Source organism: Lutra lutra, chromosome 18 (assembly GCF_902655055.1).
Source record: "Lutra lutra chromosome 18, mLutLut1.2, whole genome shotgun sequence".
Taxonomy (NCBI): Eukaryota; Metazoa; Chordata; class Mammalia; order Carnivora; family Mustelidae; genus Lutra; species Lutra lutra.
The window spans coordinates 32269911-32283543 of record NC_062295.1 but is presented as its reverse complement, the minus strand read 5'-3'; the positions used below and the strand labels follow the sequence as shown (position 1 = coordinate 32283543).

Sequence of the window (13633 nt, the reverse complement as noted above, 5' to 3'; positions counted from 1 at the left end):
AGGTCACAGGAGTTCCTGCCACAGCTAGAGGTGGGCACACTTTGGGGGGCGCCCCCCACAGGAAGTCTCCTAAACACTTCGAAGAAGCTCTCTCCCCTCCCTTTGCTGGAACCCTCTTCCTCCTCCTGTTCCCTGACAGGACCCGAGTCTTGGGAACACCAAAGGGACCCCACTGGGAAATGGCAGGGTTGGGAGTCCCGCCCAGGCAGTCTCACTCTGCAGGCACACTGGCAGGCCCTGCCCACCTTGCCTATCTGACCCGGACCACAACCAGGAAATAGACAGCATCATCAGTAACCCCCACAGTCACCTGCCACTCCTCTGGGGACCAGTGTTTGCCCTCAGAGCTGGGGACTCGAAGAACCCCACACGCCTCTTGGCTCAGGAAGCCCACTCCAATGGGCACCCAAGCCTCCCAGCCGCTGTGAGAGAGGCCAGGCCGGGGGCTTTGCAACAGCCTCAGCTTAGGGAGGGTGGGCCACGACCTGCCAGTGGGCTACCCCATGCCCATTCTGCTCTCCTTCTCTCCTGCAGAGCCCTGACTCCATGCCTAGCCAAGATGCCATGTTTCAGTCTCTCTTGAAGATAGAGATAATCATGTGACCAAATTCTTGCCCAAGACAGGTGAAAGGCATTGAGTGCTGTTTCTAGGAACGCACCTACAGAAGGAGGCACAGGTTCAGACGCACTCCCCCTTCCCTCTTTGTGCCACCGAGGATATAGACATGATGGCTGGAGCGGTAGCAGCTATCTCAAGGCCAGAAGGGGACACTCTTATAAAGGATGGTGAAAAGGACAGAGGGAAACTGGTACATTAAGAACATCATGGAGTTCCAGCACCAGCCATAAACGTCCCGTTCGTCACACACTAAACCCCTTGTGTAAGCCACATTTGGAGGACAGGATCTGTTATTCTCTTAGTGCAAACACGGTCCCTAACTGGTACAAAATGCTTCTTGCGAAAGGTAATGCCAGTGATTCATGTTGAAGGAAGCAGGTCAGGGACAGACTGAGCTCAGGTAACACCAGCACCTTTCCTGCCGCAAAACAGCTTTCGGCTGGTTGTCCCTGGACGTCCTTATGAGATCCCCTGAGTGGGAGACAGGGCTGGGCTTCCCATCCCTTCGTGGGCCTGAGGAACCCAGGCCTCCTGCCTCCACCCAGCTCTCCCGCCACCCCAAGACTCCAGGCCCAACCTCGCCCCAGCACCCCTGTCCCTGCCCTGCAGGGACCCATCAGCAGCTTCAAGCCAATGCCCGCTCTGAACCGGGAGTCGCCGGACCCTGCTTCCCGGCACGTGTGTTCCCACAGCCTGTTTACAGTTGCTGAACTACTTTCGTCAAATTAATTAAATACATGCTAAATCCCCTCCAATTTGTTGTGCGATAAATTAAAGATGCTGAGATTGTGAAATGCACAACAAAACCTGTTTATTCTGATAAGAGCCCACATGACAGCCCCAGTTAAACGTCAGACGGGCCGGAGGCTGCTTCTGCCGTGGCTTCATCGGAGAGGGGCTCCTCGGTGACCAGTGTCCCCTTAGCCCCTTGCGGCTATCTGAAATGGCGACTCGAGGCACAGAGGGAGGGGACAGGCCCCAGGTCACTGGAGAAGGTGATGCACAGTGGCCAGGACTGCAAAATATAGAGTCCTTCCCCAGCATCTCCTGCTCCCCAGGGGCCCACGCACGTGGGAATAGTGACAGCTCCCATCGGTGCCTCTATGCACACCTCTTCTAGCTCTAGCTTCCTGTCCCAAGGAACAGCTTTGGCAGAACCAGTCACCACAGGCCGGACCCACACCCAGAAACTCTCTGGGGTCCAGGACACACACCGCCACCCTACAACTAGAATTCTAGAGTCTGCCTCACTCTTTCCCTGCTCTGGGCCAAGTGTGCCCCGTGGGTCCATGTCAACATGGCAGGTCACCTGTGAGAGTCCTTTTCATCCATCCCCTTCCCTGTACCTGTCTGGGAGAAAGAGGGCAGGGGCATTCCGTCTGGAGAAACTGAGGCACAGAGGGTTCATGTCCATCAGCCGGTGGCCCAAACCCCCACTTTCCCAAGCACACGTGGGTCACTCAGCACACCCCCAGCTATGTTTTGTTATTCCCATTTTGTGGATGAGGAAACAGGCCAGGAGAAGAAAGGACACTTGCCCGGCTCCCAATGAGGAAAGACGGAGAGATAAGTTCAGACCCAGAAAAGCCTGAGCTCCTGGTGCCTAAAGCCCCGCTCCCTGTGCCAGTGCACCCTGGTCACCACCCTCACACAGCCCAACCCTGTGCTCTGGGCATCTTGGAGCTGCTGTCAGTGGGGAAGAAGATGAGGACACACTGGGTGAACTCCAGGCTGGCCCCTCCTGCCAGGGAGGGTGTTGCCAAGGGAACATGTGAGCAGAGGGGGCACTGAAGCTGAGGTTTTGAGGGATGAGTAGAAGTTTTCCAGACAGAGATGGGAGGCTGGTGGGGCGGAGTGGTGAGGGGGATTCAGATGGCCTGTTGGCAGGATACTCACTGCCTTTGCTTCTCATTTTTTCTAGAAAGATCCCTGGTGGAGGGGAGTGAGGAGAGCATGGCGGGGAAAGATCTAGTGTGATTGGTATAGGACCCAGGACAAGGAAATGGCAGGGACTTGTCTGTGAAGGTGGTGAGTGCCGGACCCCGCACCAGAGAAGGGTCTTGGTCCCTGTGCATGGCTGAGAGCCCCAGATGGGAAACCATCACTGGGTACAGCCGCAAGAGCTAGACCAGAGCTAGAAAACCAGAAGTCTCAGATAAAATCGTGCAGATAAGAGGTGAGAGAGGACCGGATGGGGTGAGCCTTAGTAGGAAGGGCATGACTGAGGGTCAGTAATGAGCTAGGGCCAACAGGATGTGGCCTGTGGCTGAGCAGAGGAGGGAGGGAGGCAGACAGGCATCGGGACACCCCCACTTGCTCTGATGTGGGTAACAGGGTGTCTACCGTTTGGGCTCAATCCGGGAAGCAGAACCACCGTGAGCTTTATAGCACAGGCATTATTGGCCTTAACACCCCTGGGGAGGGGCTGGGAAGTAAAGGTCCAAAGAGAGGAGTTTTATGGGGACTGGAGGGAACGTCTCCAGCCAGCCCTCTTGAGGCAGAGGTACAGGTGGGAAAACGCAGAGAAATCTAGAAGTCAGGCAAGTGGGGCTGTTGGAGTGGGAGCCCAGGGCGGGAGCGGACATTGACAGGAGTCTAGGGGAAGGCCTTCGTCACCTCCCTGCTGGGCGATCTTATCAAGCATCTGGTGGAAGTACTGGGTCCCCGTGAGTCAGTGGGGCCAGCAGTCTGGAGGAGAGCCGGCCGTGGATCAGGAAGAGGACACACAGAGGGAGCAGCGAGGACAGAGTAGCACATGCTGACACTTCCATGTCTGTGCCCGCCCCGCAGCACAGATTTGCTTTTTGGCTAATGTTAACTCAGACCCATCTAGGGGAGGGGATTCTAGGAAGGAAGTTTCCTGCCTGGCCACTTGGCTCAGCACAAACCACCAGGGAGGGGAGGTAGGGCCACTTGCTGAGACAGGACACCCAGGGCATGGCGGAGTGGGGGAGGGGGGCGGGGGAGGGGTGGGTCCAAGGTCATGGGGGTGGTTTGTGTATGTGCATGGCTCGGGTGCACTTGGCAAAGGCATTGGTGGGAGCCGCACCCCTGAACTGGGCAGGAAGCTGCTGCTACCCGGAGGAGGGGGCTCCACCCCGGAGGGCAGGGCGAGGCCAAGCCAGGGGTGCTGAAAAGCACAGACGCCAGCTTCCTGCTGGAGGCAGAGCTCCTTCCCAGAGCACAAGCTGCCGTGGGAGGTGAGGAGCTCCCGATGGCCAGAGAAGGGAGATCAGGGTTGGACGGATGCTTGGGGGGGTCTGGCCCAGGCGGTGTTATGAGCACTGGGCGGTCGTTCATCTACCTGCCCCCCCCTCCCGGGGCTCTGAGCCAACAAGAAGAGAGGGCCTCCGAGCAGGCAGCGGGGCTCCCCCCAGCGCCCCCCCCAACCCTTCTCCTTGCTCACTTCTTTTTGGAACCAGCTTGGGTATTTAGAAGATTAATTTCATGTTTGTGCAAAGCAGGGGATTAGGAGGGGAGGAGAGTGAAGTTCTCTGTAGGTTGTTAAGGAAACATCATCTAAAAAAAGATTCTGGCAAAATTACTGTGGATACCATTTAGAGTCGAGTGCGCTGCTCACCTCCAACAACCCAGGGCTTTTAGCGCTTAACTTGCTGCCATTGCCTGCAGCCTCAAAACCCTTGCATTCTGGGACATTTAAAGACAGAGGGTGGTGGGGGTGCCTCCTCCTCCAGAGCAAGAAGGTGGGGGGGGGACGCCCCACTACCACCCTGTCCAGCCAGGGTCCGGGCTCCAGACCTCACACAGAACTGGGTGCATGGGGATTCCTGGCTCGTCTCCTGCATTACTGTTCAGCACTCCTGGGGGGCTCAGAGAGGGCACAGGCTCACCCCAGCACACACAGCAAGCTGCTGATCCCAGTCCAAAGCTCAAGAGCTCCTCCTCTGAGCTACCACTTGCACAAGAGGTGGGCACAGCCCCTGCCACCTGCATCCAATGCTTTTTTTTTTTTCCCTGACAACAGCTTTTTTGAGATTTAATTCACACACCACACAACCCACCCGCTCCCAGCGTACAACTCAAGGGCTTTACGTACATTCACAGAGGTGTGCAGCCGTCACCACGTTCAACTGGAGGACATGTCCATGTCCCCAAAAGGAAACCGTGGACTTTGCAGTAGGCACCCCCAACCTCGCCTTCCCACGGCCCCCGGCAGTCGCGAACTGGCTGTCTCTGGGGATGCGCTTTTTCCGAGCACTCCATAAATGGGATCCTACGCTCTGGGCTGCTCTCAGCTGGCACGGCGTCTGGAGGTGCCTCCACGCAGCATGTGTCAGTCTGTCCCTCCTTTCTACGGCTGACTAATATCCCGTCATATGCATCTGCCATATTTTGTTTGTCCCTTCAGCCACAGTTGGACATTTGGGTTATTTTGCCTTTTTGACTACTGTGGAAAGTACTGTGGCAGACATAGGTATGCAAGGTTTTGAGTAGGCAATATGTTTCCACACCCCTCAGGGGCTTTTGAAGAGAAGAAATGAGCAGATGGCAAAGCGTTCGAAAGGAGACTGAGGCTGGGTGAGACGATGGGGCAGGAAAGATCACAAAGGGTAAGGTGGTCTTGGCAGACTTCCTGGAGGAGGCAGCTCTGCACTGGGGGCTTGAAGGGCAGATAGGAAGGGAAGAGACAGAGGGGCTGGGAGAAGCGTTCCTGGTGGGAGAAGCAGCCTGAACAGAAGCATGGCGGGGAGGCCATGGGGGCCCCATCCTGGCACCTTGGCGTCTTCTGAAACAGCCGTGGACCCAGAACTATGGGAAGTGGGAGGTGGGAGGCCCTCTCCGCTCTGTGGATCAGAGGCATCAGCACTTGGGACTTGTTAGAAATGCACGTTCTTGGGCACGGCCCCGATCTGCGGAATCAGAAGTGCTGGGGAATCAGCCACCCGTGTTTATGGAGCCCGGGGCGGTGGGGGAACAGGGGGACAGGGGGACAGGATGGATGCGCTCTCAGTGTGACAGTCATTGGCACTGCTGTAGATGCCCTGGGCTGAAGGCAGACACCAGTGGGAACAGCATGAAGGGAGAAGAGAAGGAGAAGCAAGAACCCAGCCCTCAGGCTCTGATTCTACCCTCCCCTATCCAAACAGCTCCCGAGCTTGGTGATCTCCATACAAGTAGGAACAGGGGAGGCTTCAGGCCGCTGTTCCACCTCCCCCCAGGGCCCCCAGCATCGCCAGCCCCCTTGCAGCCACCCCTCCCCTCCCTCCCTTTCCCTGCAATGCAGGGAGGAAGCTGGAGGGATGTGGCCAAAGGCAGGAGAGGCCAGTGCTTGGACTCGGGTGGTGACAGTAGATATCACAGAGACGGCTGGTGTTCACCAAAGCCACTCCCTTGTGTTCCAGGGCACACGACTAAGTTTCCCAGTGTTCCTTGCCATTAGGTGCCACCCTCTGATGGGAGTTCTGGCCAACCCATGTGACAGGTGGTCATGGGCACACTTCAAATCACCACCGTGCCATTCACTACGCTCTTTCTCTTTCTGTGGGCTGAAGGTCAACACCCAGGCTGACCTTGGGGGTGTCCAGCGGAAGATAGCGGAGCTGCCATGAACCCATGAATGAGGTGTTGGGAGAACCCGGGAATGTGGGGCTTTTCAGGGTTTGAAAAACCCACTATTTCTGTCTTTCGACTTTACATGTGTTATAGAAATGTACCCCAAAATGAAAGGTCTCCAAGAAGGCCTAATTCAGGGGTTAGAGGATCATCTTCACAAAGACTCCAATTAACAGCCCCAAGGGAGTTCAATAAGAAAACAAAAAAGAACTGTAGGAAACTTACAATGTGTTTGCTAGAATTTCAAAAATATAATGAAAGTTACTGATTAAAGTTGTGGGAGAAAGTAGGGGGAAACGAGAGAGAGATGAGAAAAGAAAAGATGAGATGATGGGGGTCAATGAAGGACAGTCCATGGTTTAATACTGGGAATTCCAGAAGGAGAACACAGAATACGGAGGGAATGAATTATCAAAGACCCCCCAGGAGAGAAGTTTCCAGAACAGAAAGGCCACAAGGCTTTAGCTCGGACGGGGCTGAGCGCCCAGTACAGTGAATGATTCTAAACCGAAGACACAGAGACACATCACAGTGACACCTCGGTAGGGACAACCCGTGGTCAACAGAGGGTCCTTAACATTTCTGATGGGCAGAGGCGGAAATGAATCTCATACAGAGAAACTATGAACCAACCAGCCATGGAACTCTCATTCACAGCACCGTCTACCATAAGACCTTAATGGAGCAACACCTTCCTTTCTGAAAGGAAATGATTTTTTTTTTTAAGATTTTTATTTTATTTTTATTTGACAGACAGAGATCACAAGTAGGCAGAGAGGCAGGCAGAGAGAGAGGAGGAAGCAGGCTCCCCGCTGAGCAGAAAGCCCGATGTGGGGCTTGAACCCAGGACCTGGGATCATGACCTGAGCCGAAGGCAGCGGCTTAATCCACTGAGCCACCCAGGCGCCCCATGAAAGGAAATGATTTTTACCCTAAAATTCTAGACCCAGTCAAACCAGCAATCAAACCAGAGGACCAGATCATTTTTTTACTGGACATGCGAAGTCTCAGCTAGCTTATCACTTATCCACTCTCCCTCCCCTCCCACTCCTCCCACCAAGAGGAAAAAAGCAAACCAAGAAAGAGGAAGAAATGGATTATAGGGCAACAGTGGTTCCAGCCCTAGGGGACAATGAATGAAAGTTCTAGAAGGACAGTGTCCTAGTCTGCAGAGAAGTTTACATAATCATAACAGTGGAAGTGCTTTATTTGTGGCATTCATAACTAGCCTTGAGACAAAGCAGAGAAGAATTAATTCGGGTTGAAGAGTGCAAATATTTTCAGCCACGAGTGTAGAAAGTGGAAATGGACACATGGGGGCTATAGGGAGGGGAGAGGGAGGAAGGGAGCGGGCACAAATGGGGGAGGGGTCCACAGCCTTATTGTGGGCAGCGGGTTGTCAGTGATTGAGGAAGCAAAGTCCTGAAGATAATTAATAATTATAAGTGGGATAAATAACTGGGAGGAGAGGTGGGGCTGAGGGGGGTAGACATAAGGTCTCAGATCTTGGAACAAGGAGTCATCTGATAGCTACAATTGATAAAGCAAGAAATCCCAGCATGGGAGACACCTGCCATCCTTACTGGCCGCTGGGCATCTGGGCTCCTCTTCCATGTTTGGGGAATCCTCCTCCCACCCAAAGAAACGGGGAAATGCCAAATCCTCTTTCCCAGCCTCCCTCAGGGTCAGGGTCAGGTTTGGCCCCGGCTGGGCTCAGCCAATCGGATGCACTCTGTCGAACTGTGATTCAAAAGCCAGGGATGGACAAGCAGATGCCTCGAAGGTTCTGTTCTGGGATGCTAGTTGTGGGGCGGGGGAGGGGGGCTCCCCTCAGCTTCTAGAAGTGGCAAGGAGCACAGAGCAGGGCCCAGCATTGGGGGTGCTGGATGCACAGGCTGCCGCCTCCGGGGTCCTGTGGGCGTCTTTACCAGGATAACGCTAAGGCGTGAACTGGGGGTCCCTCCACCCCCAGGGATCTCCAGCCTCCTATTGATTTGATGGACCTCCCAATATGTTTCTAATAAGCGCTCTTTCTACTTAAATTACCCAGGATTTGTTTCTAGTGCCTACAACTCAACATGCTGACGATACAAGTGGTTATGAGCTTGTACTCAGAGATGGGAAGGTAATCTCCAGGTGGAAGGAAGGACAAAGTAGTTGCAGGAGCAGGATAACTGAGGGGGGGGCGCCTGGGCGGGGAGTGGGGGAGGGACAGGGCTCCCCTGCTTTTCCTTTTCTAAGCCTTTCTTTGTGATTTTTTCTTTAACCCATATGCATTCATTAATATGATTTATACATATATATGTACATATATATATTTTTAATTTTACGGGTCAAGTTCTAGGTGCTGATAAGACTTAGGTTGTGACAGTGGGGGGAAGTGGCTGAAGGGTGCAGACAGGAAGCGCTGGCTAGGTGTAGCACAGGTGACTCACAGGCATGCAGGAGGTCAGCCTGGTGGCACCAGAGAAAGCCGAAGTGGGGGGGGGGTGCTGATGTCTTCACTGCCTGCCGGGTGATGGGGGTAGATAAACTGGGCCTCCAGGGGTCCTCAGAGCAGCTGCTGCTGCAGGCTGGGGAGACCCGGCTCTGAACTTGGTCCACTGCCCCAGCTCATCGCCCTGCCTACCTGCCGGTCTATCTCATCTCACGTCTACACCCACCCTAACTCTGACCGAAGCCCATAAGCAACACTCCCCTGGCCTCATAATGCCCCACACTGGTATGTGCTTAGGTGGGAGCGAGTTTGCTGTTCAGACAGGTCAGCAGCGATGGAGGGAATGAATGGAGAAACTAAATACATTTCCCCAGAAGGAGAAGACTTGGCATGGGAGGAGAGAGAGCAGGGCTGCTGCTGGTGACAAACAGCATATCCAAAGAAGAGAGGTAGACTGTCTGTGGTCAGGGACTCCCCGTGGCTGAGCCATCGGCAATGGGTGGATGCCAAAGGTGGTCGGACTTGGGATCAGCTAAGTCCACTTGGAGGAGTGAGTTCCCTGTCAAGGGAGGTGTGTAAGCAAGCAGAGACCACAGCTTCACCCAGGACTCCTGCATGGGATGAGCATCTCCCCCATTGCTGAAACTCTACGAGGACAAGCAGAAGAAGAGCAAGGGGAGGGAGGGGAGAGCAAAACGGGCCCCAAAGCAGGAGAGGAGATGGGACCACAGCAGCTCAAGATGGAAACATGCCTTTATTTGCGAGGAATCTGTTTCAGCAAATGAGAGACAGTGATGATGCTCAGACTGTCTCCTGAAATGAATACCATCTGTGAAAAAAAAAAAAAAAAAGTCCAAATTCAACAGGACCAAAAAAAATTTTTTTTTCCCACTAATGAACTAAGCCAAGTTTTGTGCCTGTCCTGATGGCATCTTTTCAGAAAGCAGCTCTTTATGGCCATGAGTTGGACCACCCTTCTGGAGGGATGAAGGAGAGGTTCCCCGATGGAGGCTCTTTGTAAAATGATGATTATGAAATACATTGTTCCAAATTTCAGGTTAATTACTCCCTTGCTTTTCCTTCAAGCCACCCACATTCGTATCCCTAAATGACACATTGTTTCCTCTGTTTGTCTGTGACCTTAAGATAAATGGACGCAAACTGCATACATTCCTCTGCGACTTTCTTCTTTTTGCTAAGTATCTTTTGGAGGTTCATTTACATTGATGAGTGTAGCTGTATTTAATTTGTTTTTATTCTCAGTGGTATTCTACCCAGTGAATATGGATATTTTTCGATTGACTTGGGGATTGAGAAGTTTTTCTGTTTAAATTTCCAAATGTAGACTGTCTTTTCAGTTATCGATTTACCATCGATTTCTAAATTAATTTCACTGTGATCCTAAAATACGGTCTTTGGATACACCTCCTTTGAAAGTTGCGGAGGCTAGCTTTATGAACGAGCGTGATCATTTTTCATAAATGTTTCTGGCCCTTGGAAAAAAAATAAATTTTTTCCTGTTGCTGAGTACAATGTTCTCTGTATATCTGCTTGATCAAGTTTGTGATATTTACTATTAAATCTTTTAAGTACTGTTTTATTTTTATCCACTTGATTTATAAGTTATTGTAATCCGTCCCATTCTAACATTGGACTTTCACATTTTCTTTTATATCTGTCAATTCTTGTTTTAAACGTTTTAGGCTGTGTGATTAATATATAAAAGATGCGAATTGTCTATCTTCCTGTTGAAGTAAATCTTTTTTATTTCTTCTTCGCTCTCTTAATCTCTGGTAATGCTTTTGGCCTGAATTGAAGCCTTTTTTTTCCCCCCTGACATTAATACAGCTATCCCATTTTTCTTTTTTTCATTTTCCTAGAACATATCATTCTATCCTTTGATTTTCAATCTTTCCGTGTCCTTATGTTTTTTTTTTCTGTATCCCTTATAAATAGCATATGGTTGGATTCTATTTTAATGTTCTTTGACACTCTTTGTTTTGTAACTAAAGAGTTTAAGTCCATTTATGTTTTAGTGATTGGTGATCAATTTGAAAGGTTGTTGTTTTTTGTTTTTGTTTTTGTTTTTTTAGGTTTTATTTGGGGCACCTGGGTGGCTCAATCATTAGGTGTCTGCCTTCAGCTGAAGTCATGATCCCAGGGTCCTGGCATCGAGCCCCGCATCAGGCTCCTGGCTCTACAGGAAGCCTGCTTCTCTCTCCCTGACTCTCCCTGCTTGTGTTTCCTCTCTGGCTGTTTCTCTCTCTGTCAAATAAATAAAATCTTTAAAAAAAAAAGATTTTATTTATTTGAGTATTTATTTGAGAGAGAGAGAGAGAGAGCATGAGCAGGGTGGGAGGGGCAGAAGGGGAAGGAGAAGCAGACTCCTGACTGAGCAGGGAGCCAAAGGCAGACGCTTAACTGACTGAGCCACCCAGGTGCCCCAGAAGGTTCTATTTTTTATTTTCAAAAAGATGAAGTGAGGGATGCCTGGGTGGTGTAGTCAGCTGGACGACCGACTCTTGGTTTCGGCTCAGGTTGTGATCTCAGGGTCGTGAGACTGAGCCCCACATGGGGCTCTGGGCTCAGCACAGAGTCTGCTTAAGACGCTCTCCTTCTCCTCTCCCACCACATAAACAAATTAATTTTTTTAAAAAAGGATGAAATTAAGTCCAGAAGTGTTCAGTGGCTTGCCTGGGGTTCCCCAGCTGGCAGGTGCCAGACTTGAGACTCAAACCCAAGCAATCAGTCCCAGGGCTGGAGCATGGGCTACCCTGCATGGCCCCCGAGGTCTCCAGTCCCCAGGGCTCTCAGGAAACAAGAAAGCAAACAAGGCCTTGCTCGACCTTTGCGGGGAACAGGTGCGCTGGGCAAATAAAATTTTCCACCACGGTGCAAATATCCACTGATGGCAGGGAAAGCACCATGAGCATGGGTTACAGATCCATTTCAGCGAGCTGAATTCATAAATATGGCATCCACAGATAAGGAAGCCTGACAGTATAGAATCTTCTTTTATTTTCTGCCACAAAATGGACTCAATCATTATTTGCCTGGTTCTTTAAGTGCCTATTGGGGAGTGACCGTGCTTGAGCAAAACGGTGTCCATCTCTGTGTTTCAGGATCTTCATCTAGAAGATAGAATAATGCGAATTCAAAGAACCACATGGGACCATGGACAAGTGCTCTGCAAACAAGGAAGGGGTTGCTGCTTCTTGCCTCCTTGTAACGGTCCTGAGCCCACAGGGCAGGGACAGCCTGGTTCCACGTGCCATTTCCAGTTACTCCCACAGAACAGAAGTTTGTGTCACCAGTCAATGTCCCAGGGACCGTGTGACCCCGTTCCACTTCTCTCGTTGGTCATTTCTTAAACTCCGACGGAACATTGATGATGAGTCCAACACAGAGGGGATGCCTGGCGGCAGGATGGTCAGAGCTGAGCTAAAGAGACAATCCAATGTAAGATCCAGACCTCCAAAGATTGTGCAAAGGTTAAGACTTGGCCACAGAAACGAAGGGAGTCATCTGTCCACCCCAGTTACCCAGGAGGAGCTCAAAGAATAGGCTGTCCACCCACACAGCACCGAGGCGCCCAGGGAGAGCCTGTCTGTGCTGCCCCATCGGGAGCCGCTGAGGAGGGTACAGGGTCCCGGGGGACAAGCAGAGAACGTGCTTCTAGGCAGAGAGAGGTCAGTTGTCACAAAAGCTGATGGGAAGACCAGATGATGCAGAGGGGGATGGCCCGTGAGATCTAGCACGTGTCGTCTCATCTCATCCCTCCGGAAGTGGGTTCAGAGGAGCAAGTGCCTTGCTGGAGGTCACGTGGTGGGAGGTGTCAGAGACAAGACTGAAATGCCAGTGGCTACCTCCAGCTGGGGGCTCCTCTCTGGGCCCACCAGCAGCCTCTGGCCAAGAGGTCTGTGTGTTCTGTGAAATGAGCCTGAGCGGGTCTGTCCTGGGCAGTCCCAGGACATTTCCTATCCAGTTACTACCAACAAGACCCGTTCTAAGGGCCTGGCCCATGTGAATTCTTGCTCCACACAGGAATTCCAGAACATTCCATACGGTGACATTGGGTAGGGGGTTGTTGCACTGCCTTTTGAAGAGAGTCCCAGAGTCCTGCCTCACACCCATTTCACAGCTGAGGAGACTGAGGCACACCAAGTATAACTTGCCCAACATTCCATGGTATGAATCCACCACAGAACTGGGTCTAGGCGGTCTGGCTCCAGAGCCCGCCCTCGTTATCCCAGGTATCAACCACAGAACTCTCTTCAGCCTGTCCTTCCTGCATCCAAATCTTCAGGAACTCAGCTCCTGCCTTGCCCAGTCCAGTCCCGAAGGCCTCAGATCACCCTCTGAACTGTCCGGGGGGTGCTAGAGAAGGGGAAGGTGCTGGAGACCGAGAAGAAATTGCATTTGTCTCTGGGGCCCTGGGTGGCTCAGTCAAGCAAGCGGCTGCCTTTGGCTCAGGTCATGATCCCAAGATCCCCTGATAGAGCCCCACATCCTGCTCCCTGCTCTGTGGGGGGTCTGCTTCTCCCTCTGCTCCTCCCCCCACTTGTGCACGCACACGCTCTTTTGAAAAATAAATTAAAAATTTAAAAAAAATTACATTTGTCTGAAGCAGCCCTAGAGACTGTTTGGGAAAGGGGGGGTTCAGACCCCCCCCCCCCAGCCCTGGCCTTGACAGAGCCCTCTGTTGGGTTCGTGTGCTTTCCTGGTAAGATTCCCTTTGAAACAAGGGTCGCTGAGGCAGGAAACGAACAAACCAAAAGCTTTGAAAACCAAAGGGCTCAAATTCACTGGTTTTGAAACTTGAATGTGCTGAGAATCTCCAGGTCTGCGTTAACTCTTATATGCACAGGACTTGGGTACGGGCTACATAGGAGGCCCCGGAGATGGTGGGGAGCTAGTCGCAGACCCAAGTGGGGAGAACAGTTTCCTTCTTAATAGACCTTGTGGCTGGTGGTCCCTGGATTCTGAGGGGCTCCCCATCCTGG

At 52.0% G+C, this 13633-nt stretch overlaps 1 protein-coding gene across 6 annotated transcripts in view; it reads right to left on the bottom strand.

Annotated features, from left to right (window-relative positions):
• MYL10 (myosin light chain 10) overlaps positions 1 to 13633 on the bottom strand; it is a 77087-nt gene that overhangs the window by 23839 nt on the left and 39615 nt on the right. The window contains exon 1 of one of the 6 annotated variants that reach the window (XM_047714663.1): positions 4677 to 4810. The exons of 4 other annotated variants lie outside the window; for them this stretch is intronic. The gene's annotated coding sequence lies outside the window, so the exon portion shown is untranslated. Of the gene's footprint in view, positions 1 to 4676; positions 4811 to 13633 lie in introns of those variants that run through there. One more of the 6 variants, XM_047714665.1, reaches the window with a different exon arrangement.